The following is an 11,944-nucleotide window of genomic DNA, read 5'->3' as shown; positions in this document are numbered from 1 at the left end:
TCAGAGGACTTAAGGGTTGCTTCATGTGGGAATGATAAAGTCTCCCCGTCCGGACAGGAAAATGGCACTTTGTTAGACACAAAAAAACAATCAACAACAGACAAATGTCTACAAGCATTTTAGAAGCCGCTCTTGAAATAGCTCTTACATTCGTGTTAGACGCAGGAATCGCCTTTTTATTGACGCTCTTACGAACGCCATGGAAAGCAAAACAAAGCAAAGCAGAGCAGAACAAAACGAACAAAATAAAACCCTCACGTCCTGCACTTGAATATAATGCCGTTACGAGCCGAAGCGGTATTGGACGTCATCCTAGCACTGCAACCCGGGGCGTACGGTATATGGGAACGAGCACACGTCACGAATTGTCTCTAATCACTCTCTGCACTGTAAGGCGCCTTGAAGCGTGCACCCTCAGCATTCATCTTTGCGCATCTGTGAAAGGTAAACTCTTGAGCAAACTCTGAACCAGACACTCAAACTCCAGCTAGCATTAGGGGTAGCATTCCCACGCTACTTGAACACTTTGTTTACGCTCAGTGCTGGATTTTGGGAACTTTAGGACGAGTGGGACTTTTCTTCTATCTGTCAATTCGTTTTGTTTTGGAGACTCTTGGCTGTCTGTGTTGTATAGTGCAGCTTAAATAAAACGTTTTCGAAAACTGTGCCGGCTCAAAAGTTGTAAGAAATCCTCTCCAGCTCTTTTAAGTCTCTTCAGTTTTGTCATTTAAAGTGAAACTAGATGTATAACTGGAGCCTCACTTATGCAAATGGTGAGGCTCCAGTTCGACATCTAGTTTTACTTTATATGACAGAAGTACGTCAGACTGCGCCGGACTGGGGGATCACTTCCGGTTATTTTTACCATCTTAAACATTTGAAATCCTCCCCTAGGCAATTGTGACACTTCATCTTGGCTCCACCTAGGACACTCTTCAATCTTCCATCACTTCTCTCTTCTCCCGCAACACTCTCGTCTGTCGGTAGTATGTGGCGTCTTTGCATTACCACCAATCTCACCACAGCAAGAAAGGAACAGGTTTTGGCAAGAGAGGAGGAGACTGCCTGGCCCAAACAGGGATCGAACCAGAGACTTTGGCGTTACTAGCACCACGCTCAAACCAACTGAGCTAACAGGCCTTGTTCTCACTGTCCTCTCTGTGCTGCAAAAAATGGAATTCAGGGAAGTTTCTTTTGTCCTTCTTTGAATAGAAAGCCCTGCAATTCAGTGTACGGGCTTTCTCGTGCTGTTTAATGGTTCTTCAAAAATTCAAATTCAAATCCTACACTGGCCTGAAGTGCCCCCCCATTTCACAGCATTTTTCAGCTGATTTAAATGTACCTAAAGGAGAAGCATTATTGAAGACCATCAATTACCAAGAGCTTTTGTCAAAGGTTTTGGTGGTCACTTTTAATGACCACAGAGAGCTATGACCTCGGTTTTACATCTCATCCAAAAGACAGCGCCTTTTTACCACACAGCGTCTCCGTCACTATACTGGGGCATTGGGACCCGCACAGACGTCAGGGTGAGCGTCCCACCGCTGGCTCCATTAACACCGCTTCCAGCTGTAAGCTTTGCTTTTCCCTGTAGGTCATCCTCATCCGGGTACTATCCTGGCTCACAGCTTCTAAGCTTCAGTGGGTTTTCAGTTGCGAGTTGAAAGGGGATGCAAGTGATGGAGCCGCTCGCTGCAAAAGCCACTGCATTGGCCAGGAATCGAACCCGGGCCTCCCGCGTGGCAGGCGAGAATTCTACCACTGAACCACCAATGCACGCTGCAAGGGTCTACAAAAAAGACGCTTTTTTACCACTCTGTGCTGGATGTTGGGTCCCAAGGGAACTTCTGGACGAGTGAGAATTTTCTGCTATCAAAATTTGGTTTCGGAGACTTTTGGCAGCCTACAGATGCAGCCATTCAAAATGCGTGGGCGATACCGCATTATTTTGCGGTACGCTGTACGCAGTCTACCGCAAGCTACCGGTAAATACCGCGAGTTACCGTAAATTCTCCTATAATACGACAAGCAAAATAATAGTATCCGGAATTTCCGCAAGGTGGAGCTAATAAAGCTCAACCTCTCATGTTTGAGCTGTGGCCAAAGTCTTTAACGAAGATATTACTAATAGTATTAATAATGAATGACCTTGGACAAGCTGTAAGTGTAAACTCAAAGTATTGCCCTGGTCAACATTCTTTTTTTCATTGACCGTCTTTGTAAAAGTAACACCACAGCATTTCGCAATCACGCATTTGTTTCCAATCATGCAAAGTACAGTAATTTTTGAGAATCGATTCACCATGCCTTTCACATGCTCATAAAAGAGATTGATTTAGGAACATAAACATATTACCGTATGAAAACTGTACTGTATACAATATGTATATGTATATTTAATGTCTTAACTGTGCCCGTTTAAGTATTGAATATTCATATCTGATTTTACCACTGAAGGGAAATCTTAGTAGCTGAGCATAAAAAGAATAGGAGCATACTGCAACGCGTGTGAAGGCCATAAACGATATTAATTTTGGAACATAAACATAGAGTATATGGCTGGTCTCGGTACTTTAAAGAAAACATACACGAAACATGGTTTCATTATGACCAGAATCGGTCTTGAGATATTTTTAACTTGATTTACAGTATTTGAGAGGTATGTCTTAACACCGATACTACAGTGCTTAAGTACTGCTCACGTATATGTTTCTAGGTTTATATTATGCATTTCATACGGTCAAATTACTTTTGAGCAACTAATAAGAAGCGCGAAACGGTATGCGTTTTAGTTTCGTTTTGTGCTGGGACCCGTGGATTGATTAGAGATATCAAGTACATACAAGTCATTTTTTAAATGTTGTAGTTCGTCTTGAAAAAATGTTACGAGTACATCATCTATCAACAATTACACAGGTCACAACATTTTGGTTACGTAATATTATTTTCTAGATTTCACGTTGTGAATATATGATTTGGGCAAACAGAGCCGCAAAGAAGTACATTATGGGTTGTTGTTGTTTTTTTTGCAGTTTTATCTAGAACAAGCGATGCTTAAACCTTTGTCTGATTCTTGTGAAACTATCCACACGACAGTTACAGGACCTAGGAGTTGACTTCAGTGATGTCACTGATGGGATGTTTCTAAAAATCCATCCTCTGTAAAACGTCTTCTCTAGTTGTCCTGCATATGTATTCGCTAATGAAGCTGTGTGTTCTGAGCCTGGATCTCTACATTTCTGTATGAACCAGCTTAGAGGGCTAAAGACAGCTTGTGTTTAAATTGAGTGTAAGGCAATTTATGCTTCTAAAGTCATGGTCAGCATTTATTATTGTACTGTGCTGTAAACTTGTTCTGTGCCTAGTCACATTATTTTATAGCGTTTTTATAGTGTTATCAAATCCGGTGGCGCTGTGTGTTAGTTTCCTGACTCCCATGTCACATGGTCTGTGATTGAAACCTGTGAAACCGGTTTAATTCGTCACAGCCAGCACTCCGGCAGAGAGGGGGTTGTACTCGTAAAGTAGAAGCAGGCGAGATTTCCAGCGAAAGACACCTCCCCCCCACCCTCATACGATTCAAATTGTTGTAATGTTTCATAGCCATTCAGGGATGCCAAATATGTAACGTTGTGGCTCTCTGAAGGCACTAGTTCTGTAGGGTTTGGGCATTTACTGAGACAATTATTAATTGTAGCAGTAAATCTCAAAGTTGATTCTTTTGATGGCTTTAGAATCCAACCATGCGACATAACTCAAACAACGCACACGCACAGGTACTAATACACGAGGATACATTTATTAATACATAGAATATGCATGTAAACCTAACAGATCTTATCGAGAGGGTTATCAGAATACAAAAGGTATATATTCAATCAGTTACAAAGAGTTACATATATCAAGAGGACATACGTTCAGTATATCATTCATTAAGACCGTTTCGTAAAGTGAACTTGGTTACAACTTCTACATTAGATACCCAAAACAAGTACATAACTCTTAGGAATTAAATTGATATCAACTGGTTGGGATAACAATTGAATTCTCGAGCTGTAATGCATTGAAGTTGAATACTCATCCAATTTCTGGGGATTCAGATCTCCTGCGGGCACAAAGAAACAGTTGCAGGCTGTTGCTGTCCAATCCGCGCTGTCTGGCTCGGTGCCAGGTTGTGTTGTGCGGCTCGCGACAGTGCGCTGCTGATGCTCACTGACCGGCTAGTTAGTGTTGGTTTTAACTAGCAAAGTTTGTGCACAGGAGAAAAGATGACTGTGGGTCCCAGCAAGTCAGGAAGAGGACCGGTTCGCTCCTGACGAAGAGCTAGTTCTGAATAGTGATTCAGCTGTCCACAGTTCTGACCTGTTCACGAGGCCTGCTGCTGGTTACTCTCTGGCAACCTCCACTCTAGACTCTTAGAACAAAGGAAAGTTCTGGCACTCGGACACACTGGCCGTTCCGTGGTTGTCCGGGCTGAGTTTCAGGATGGTCAGGAGGCGTGCTGCGAGAATGTCCTGCCCTTGGGAGCCTTCTGCTCCTGGGCCGTCCTGCCCTGGAATTCTCCTTTGAATTCCCTTTAGAACAGTCCACAGAATCCTCTCCAGAATCTTACTGAATCTTACTGAATCTCCCCTTCTGAATCTCCAGGCCTGTGTTGCCTGTTTTTACCTGGAGGACCTTCAGCTCGTTGATTGGCTGAAAGTTCCATGGGCATCAGAGTCCCACGTGGGTTACTCAGCCCTACCAGTCCCTGATTGGTTGATCAAGGTGAGATATGAGTCACTTACTCCTGACACTTAGTAATGCAGTCCAGATGTCCAACTGGCACTCCCTAGACAGATAGGCGCCAATGGATGACCATTGATCATGATAGCCAGACTTAGCTAAGTGCATCCCCCTTTGGGAGCTGTCCTAGGAAACCTTAAATCACCCTGCACTAATGGTCTCTCTGTGGCTGCACCACAGAGATGAACAGAGAAATGGGGCCTCATTTGGGAAGCTCAGAAACACTTAATTCTGCCTTATTATTAAGCCTCGCCGCTACATATCCCCCCTTTTTGAAGGTCACGAGGTCCTGAGGCATTGTTGCCTTCAAAACAAAACAGAGTTAAGTGATGTCCCTTGCCATTAGAACATTAATCTTAAATGTCCACATTACTCCTCGAGAATTCATACCAGAACCAGCATTGGATACAAACAGGATGAATAACATCTGGAGTATGTATAAACACGGTAGGAGACATTATCTAAGTCTAGGAATTACACATCAGGAAGCTCACTGTCAATATCTGATACCTCTGTAGTAGATATTTGGGGAGAAGTCACTTCCTTTCTTTTGACATGCTACCTTTGACTCATTCATGCTACCCAGAGTACATCTTGATGTAAGAGTACAGCTTTCAGAGTACACTGTCAGTCATTATCCAGCTTCCCAGCAGCAGTGTTACAATAACACCGGTTCCTGTTCCCAGCCCCCCTGATGAACCACAACACCTGTGTTGGGCACCTGCCAGGGTGGTTTGGAGGTTTGTTCCATTAAAGCAAACTCAACTACCTGTACCTCTTCAGGGCCTACTGTTTCTTGGATTTCTATCCAATTCAATAGTGTGGCACCTGAAGGTATCCATGACCTCAAGTATGGTCTTATGTTGTCTGGTTCCAGACAGTACAGTGTTAAGTCACCAAGCTGTACTATGGCCTCCTCGGGAACTTACAGGAAACTGTTTGGTTAGGTAGCTGCTTTGTGGTAGCTGTATCATACCTGTCACAAGTCATAGTGTCAGTTAAATGTGGTGTGCTGACCAGCCATTTACTTCCCACCTGCTCTTCATGGGGTTCATTAACCTCCCTCTGCTCGTTAGTAGCTTTACACCCTTCATTGGTGAATCGTTTAGACACAGCCAATGGATAGCTTTGGTAGCCATACCCATCTCAAGATTTGGAACCAAATTCAATCTTGGATTGCCTTCTGGGTGAGCTATGAGCGTTGGGGTTAATGTCACATACTCCTCTACTGAGAAGAGTGGAATCAAGTGGGTTGGGATTTTGTGCCGTGGTTAGACTGGCTACAGTGGCACCAAGCTCCCTTAACAGGTCTTGTGTCAACATTCTGGCCTGTTGCACACAAGCATAAACCCACTGTATAACACCAACAATCATGTCCACTGGTTGGGGAATAAGGTTTAACCCTGTTGCATAGGAAGTTGCCTGTAGGATTTTCCCTAAGCTTTCCAACTTTTGCTGCTGTTGATACAGTCTGTCACTACCTTCTGGCATCTCTGACACCTGCCTTCTTGGGGCAGTCAGGGTGAGAGTGCCAGTAGCACACAAACCTACCAGAAAAAGCAAACGTGCAACAGTGGCGGCAGCAATCAGTCCTCCCAAAAGTCTTTTCGGGTGGCTGACCCCAGTCATCTCCTTCTGAGTGACTGTTGTCTTTCTAAGCTGGCGCAGCATGTACATGGTGTCTTTCTCAGTATGCCATGTGGCATCTTGGGCACCAACATCCTGGAAATCTGGGGAGATCTGACGCAGCGGCTGATGCTGCTCCTCCATTTCCAGGGCATCTGCTTTTTCGATTTGTTCATGCCTGTGCTCTAGGAAACCTGCAGGGGGCGGTGCAGCGGTGGAGCATGCCTGACCCTTGGCTGAGTGGTCATCTGGAGCACCTGAGTGATCTGGGATTGTTACCCCATTCTCACTGTTCAGGTCCACCCTGCACACTTCCTGATTGAGGAATCCCTCTATCGGCATGTTTACAATCGTTCGCTGGGCGTGGGTGTAGGACACCTGCTCGCTCCCCCCTTCCCTCGCTAGGGGTTCAGGGAGCTGCCCCAGCACTGGGATAGCTAGTTCATTGTCTTTGAACTTACTATCACCCACCAGGCCCATGTCAGTGCAGGCGGGGATTCTGACACCCCTCTTTGCGATGTCCTGCACTGGCAGGCGGGTGACTTGACCATCCAGCTCCAGTCTGGCTGAACCACTGTTGGTCAGACTCAGACTGACAGACTGAGCTGGTGGCTGTAAGAAAACCGGCTCGGCTTTCATTCCCTGTCCCTTCTGGGGGACTGGGTGTGTTGGCAACCCTGCCGTTGAGGCAGGAACAATCAGGTCAGTCTCACTCACTACCTGGTAGTTGTGAGAAATAATGTTACCTGACTGCAGGTTCCCTGGGTCACAGCAGAGGGAATCGGCATCTGGGATCAGGTGTGTCCACAGCGCAGTAGTCTCAGCGTCCAGCTGGACCTCCTGTCTAACCTGTGAATGTTGCACCAGGGGCACCTGGTGGTGGCCCTGTGACAGCTGCTCAAGCAGATCCTCACTAATAGAGGACCTCTCAGGGCTAAGGGTGAGGGCTACATCACCAACCTGCTCTCCTGCCATCTGGATCCCTTCCACCACTGCGGGGTGGTGGTCCTGACCCCTCTTGGGTGCCAGGGTGCACAGGGAAAGCTCCTTTTCATCGCCAGGTGGGGAGATCTGCTCCTCTTTAGGGATGTAAAAGGGGTGTGCTTTACCTGGTGGATCAGGCGGCTGCTTGGAGCACCGCTCCTGTGGCATGGAGGCTGTTGTGACCTTGGCCAGGGCACGACTTCCCTGTATATCTGGGAAACAAGATAATATTTTTATTTCTTGTCCAGAGGGAACAGAAGGAATCTCCGCATAGGCTTCTGTGTTCGGTGGGCACTGTGTGAGCACAGTCTGCCTCTTGGCCCCCCTTTCCTTCTGTACAGAAGGCTTAGGAGCCTTGACCTGTTTCCACACTTTGCCTTTCTGGTGATCCACCAAAGGTTCCACTCTGAGTCACATGCCCTTTTCTTTTTCAACCCGTTTGAGCTTGCCGTGTGACATCAAACACCTTTCAACCTCAGTGTCAATCAGTGTCTCACTGGGTAAGACATCTCCCATGGCAGCCTTGAGGTAAAAGCTTCCTGCTTTTCCTCTGTGTTTTACTGCCTGCTCTGTGACTTCAGGGGTGGAGTCAGCACTCGCTTGGGAGTGGCTGGCCTCATCCAGGCAGGAACCCTTCCGCTCAATCAGATAGACTGAGGGAGTGGGAGGGGGCGGGTCTCCGCCTCCTCCAGTGGAGAGTATCAGCTCATTCACGCTTCCGGCAGCCTTGGGGAGCGGTTGTCCCTGTCCTAATAAAGCTTGTTCAAGCCTGGCCAGGCGGGTGGCTACTGAATCCTTTTGTTCAGCTTTTTCTAGCCCTTTCCCTCCCCCGGTGCTCTCATGGCACTTAGGACGCTGGGTGCGGTCCTGTGTGCCTGCTTTGGAACGGGGCTTAGCCAGCTCAGGAGCCTGTGCTCCTTCGAGCAGGGGGGAATTAACCCTGCTGGCTCTGACGGCGAACACAGTCGCTTTAGCAGCTTTTTGCTCAGAGCGACTTTGGACATCATACTCCCAGGCTTTCTGCACGAATCTCTTAATATCAGTCATTTTCATGGTCTGTGCATCTTTATGCATTAAGATCATCTTTCTGACTGATGGGTGGAGATTCGCAATGAATAAACCCTTGAAATGTGTGTTCTCTTCGCAACCCTCATCATTTCGCCCTGCAAAATAAGTTCGTCTAAGTCTCTCGTAATATTCGCGAGGGGACTCTGCTCTCTCGTGCTTAATGTTAAGGGCGGCGGCTATCGCGGCAGTCGGGTCAATAAACGCACTGTATTCTTCGATAAGTGCTTGACACAGCTCTTCAAAGTCATTACAGACTTCTTTCATCTGCCTAGCCATCCACTCATGTACGGCTCTGCTGGTAGTTTTCCTGACCAGAAACACTTTCTCCTGTTCTGTGGCGTTTGGCAGGTACTGCAGGGTATACCTGAGGTCCTGAATATAACTCTCGATATTATTCTCTGACACTGCGGGGTCAAATCTCTCTATGTCCTTCGCTAGCTCTCTCAGAGAATGGAGGTTTATTCTCCTAGCTTCTCCGCTGACGGAGATATGACGGAGATCGTGGTCAGACTTGTCACTGCTAGAGAGAGTGCTTAATAGCGACTCGAATTCAGACCTTTTAGCAACCATCGTTAAACTTAAAGAGTATTACTTTTCAGTACGAAATCACAGTTTTACCACAGAAAACCACAAGATCAAGTATGCAATCAACCCGGTAGATTGCAAAAGATCACAAAACAATCAAGCACTGCTTAAAGAGCAAGGGGAACTTTTTTCCTTTCGGCTTTCAGCACACTGTATTGTCGTGTATGAAACCCGCGGCGTTTTATATGAATTATTCCGCTTGGTTGATTCATTTCAGTCTTGCCACGCCGGTCCAGGGACGCCAAATATGTAGTGTTTCATAGCCGTTCAGGGACGCCAAATATGTAATCATAGTGGCTCTCTGAAGGCACCAGTTCTGTAGGGATTGGGCATTTACTGTGACAATTATCAATTGTAGCAGTAAATCACAAAGTTGATTCTTTTGATGGCTTTAGAATCCAACCATGCGACATAACTCAAACAACGCACACGCACAGGTACTAATACACGAGGATACATTTATTAATACATAGAATATGCATGTAAACCTAACAGATCTTATCGAGAGGGTTATCAGAATACAAAAGGTATATATTCAATCAGTTACAAAGAGTTACATATATCAAGAGGACATACGTTCAGTATATCATTCATTAAGACCGTTTCGTAAAGTGAACTTGGTTACAACTTCTACATTAGATACCCAAAACAAGTACATAACTCTTAGGAATTAAATTGATATCAACTGGTTGGGATAACAATTGAATTCTCGAGCTGTAATGCATTGAAGTTGAATACTCATCCAATTTCTGGGGATTCAGATCTCCTGCGGGCACAAAGAAACAGTTGCAGGCTGTTGCTGTCCAATCCGCGCTGTCTGGCTCGGTGCCAGGTTGTGCTGTGCGGCTCGCGACGGTGCGCTGCTGATGCTCACTGACCGGCTAGTTAGTGTTGGTTTTAACTAGCAAAGTTTGTGCACAGGAGAAAAGATGACTGTGGGTCCCAGCAAGTCAGGAAGAGGACCGGTTCGCTCCTGACGAAGAGCTAGTTCTGAATAGTGATTCAGCTGTCCACAGTTCTGACCTGTTCACGAGGCCTGCTGCTGGTTACTCTCTGGCAACCTCCACTCTAGACTCTTAGAACAAAGGAAAGTTCTGGCACTCGGACACACTGGCCGTTCCGTGGTTGTCCGGGCTGAGTCTCAGGATGGTCAGGAGGCGCGCTGCGAGAATGTCCTGCCCTTGGGAGCCTTCTGCTCCTGGGCCGTCCTGCCCTGGAATTCTCCTTTGAATTCCCTTTAGAACAGTCCACAGAATCCTCTCCAGAATCTTACTGAATCTTACTGAATCTCCCCTTCTGAATCTCCAGGCCTGTGTTGCCTGTTTTTACCTGGAGGAACTTCAGCTCGTTGATTGGCTGAAAGTTCCATGGGCATCAGAGTCCCACGTGGGTTACTCAGCCCTACCAGTCCCTGATTGGTTGATCAAGGTGAGATATGAGTCACTTACTCCTGACACTTAGTAATGCAGTCCAGATGTCCAACTGGCACTCCCTAGACAGATAGGCGCCAATGGATGACCATTGATCATGATAGCCAGACTTAGCTAAGTGCATCCCCCTTTGGGAGCTGTCCTAGGAAACCTTAAATCACCCTGCACTAATGGTCTCTCTGTGGCTGCACCACAGAGATGAACAGAGAAATGGGGCCTCATTTGGGAAGCTCAGAAACACTTAATTCTGCCTTATTATTAAGCCTCGCCGCTACATTGTATTACAGCATTGTAATTACACATTGTAATTGTATTACACATTGTACACATGCTTAAAAGAGAAGAGAGAAAATGCAAGCCTTCTTCAGGTGTGAGGGTCTTCTGCTCAGAATGAAACGCTAAAATGTAATGTAGGCTCTGAATGGGTTCAATTATGATTTGGGCTTGATTAAGGTCGCTGCCTTTCATCTAAAACCCTACTTGAATCCTTCGAAACTAAAAATCAGTGTTAGTGAGTTCTAAATAAAGAGGTATCCAGGTAACAGTGAAACGGGCGGACAGTCTGGGGAGATCGCCCGTTTTCCATGCACCCCTTGGTGTTTCTCTCGCTCTCTCTCGGGTCACCTGATCATTAGCTCGAAAGATTTCAGTGCTTTGTGTATATTCTAATGCTAGTGGGGGCAGGGTGTGTGGGAACAGGTTTGGTTGAAATTGCATTGGAGATCTATGTTCTTCACACCTGAAATTTTCTCTGAAAGCATTTTCTTCGCAGTTTAACCGATCTTGTTACAGCATGTTACAGTTTACTATTATTAACCATATTAATTTTAAGTGCTTAATGCCATTTTTTGACCAGGCACGAATATTCTTAAGTCCATATCTTCGCAAGGGAATCAGTGCGAATTGCAATACTAATTAAATTAAAACTACTAACTACTAACTAATACTAATTAAAACAAACCAGAAACGTGTTGTTCTGTCTAATGACATTACAAGTGGAAAGATTACAGATTTTAATCGTCTTTAATTTTGTTACGTTATACATTTTAGAAATGTTTCATCCATACAAACACCACAAAACTATTTTCGGTTGTATTTCTGAATAGTATGTTACTCTTAGTTCACTATTTTAAATACATCTAATTAAGAAAGTTAGGTGTTAGCATAAACTATTAGCAATCAATAATATTAAATTTAGCACTGTAATAAGCTGTTGCACTTTCCCCCACATCTTGTAAAAATATATTTTCATTGTTCAAATATACATTAAGTCTGACTATCATATAATAAGTTAAATACAAAACTAAAGAAAAAATAGGGTTAAATATAATTCAAAATATTTTGCTAACAATGTTAACTGTTTATGAATAATAAAATGTATTAACTAAGGAGTAGGATGGCACAGTTGTTAGTATGTTTTTTGTTTTGTTTTTTTTTCATAAATACAACAGTAGTACCTGATGTCT

General features: G+C 45.0%; 1 non-coding gene across 1 annotated transcript; it reads right to left on the bottom strand.

Annotated features, from left to right (window-relative positions):
- Nucleotides 1-1,705: 1,705 nt before the first annotated feature.
- trnag-gcc (transfer RNA glycine (anticodon GCC)) lies at nt 1,706-1,776 on the bottom strand. Its single transcript has one exon. It is a non-coding gene; the product is annotated as a tRNA-Gly (tRNA).
- Nucleotides 1,777-11,944: the final 10,168 nt, after the last annotated feature.

Source organism: Atractosteus spatula, unplaced genomic scaffold (genome assembly GCF_055471065.1).
Source record: "Atractosteus spatula isolate fAtrSpa1 unplaced genomic scaffold, fAtrSpa1.hap1 Scaffold_97, whole genome shotgun sequence".
Lineage (NCBI taxonomy): Eukaryota > Metazoa > Chordata > Actinopteri > Semionotiformes > Lepisosteidae > Atractosteus > Atractosteus spatula.
The sequence above is the reverse complement of the archived record's forward strand: the minus strand, read 5'-3'. Positions and strand labels throughout refer to the sequence as shown.